This window comes from Triticum dicoccoides, chromosome 1A (genome assembly GCF_002162155.2).
Source record: "Triticum dicoccoides isolate Atlit2015 ecotype Zavitan chromosome 1A, WEW_v2.0, whole genome shotgun sequence".
Taxonomy (NCBI): Eukaryota; Viridiplantae; Streptophyta; class Magnoliopsida; order Poales; family Poaceae; genus Triticum; species Triticum dicoccoides.
Genome location: NC_041380.1, coordinates 582,197,983 through 582,198,588, shown reverse-complemented (window position 1 = coordinate 582,198,588; position 606 = coordinate 582,197,983).

Here is a 606-nt window from a genome sequence, read left to right as displayed (position 1 = left end):
CCACCATAATCCTCGATAATATTGTAGCGGTGCTTAGGCGAAGCCCTGCGACGATAGTACATCAAGATCGTCACCACGCCGTCGTGCTGACGGAACTCTTCCCCGACACTTTGCTGGATCGGAGTCCGAGGATCGTATCGAGCTGAACGTGTGCTAAAACTCGGAGGTGTGACGCCCGGGTAATTAAGCTACAGTGCTCCTCTGCTAATGATGCCACATCACCTCAATTATAGTTGCTAATCTCGAGTTAGTTCGAAACCGATTCAAATTCAAGTTCAAAATCAGGCAAACGATAAAACTTTTCAAATATTAAAACTAAAATGTTCGGAGTGAACCAAATATTGCATAGATAATTATGATGGGAAAACCGCACATTTATAAAATGTTTAAATACTATGAGATAAATAAAACAGTAGCAAAGAGATTAATTAAATACCTTTTATAATTAATAAAATGTCAAACTAAGTTATTTGGGGTCTAGATTTATTTTTGTGACTATGGACTAAGTTGAAATACTAAGTGTATATTTTACTAAATTAAAATGCAACTAAAATAAAGAAAGAAAGAAATAATAAAAGAAAACAGAAAACAAACAAAAGAAAAAAA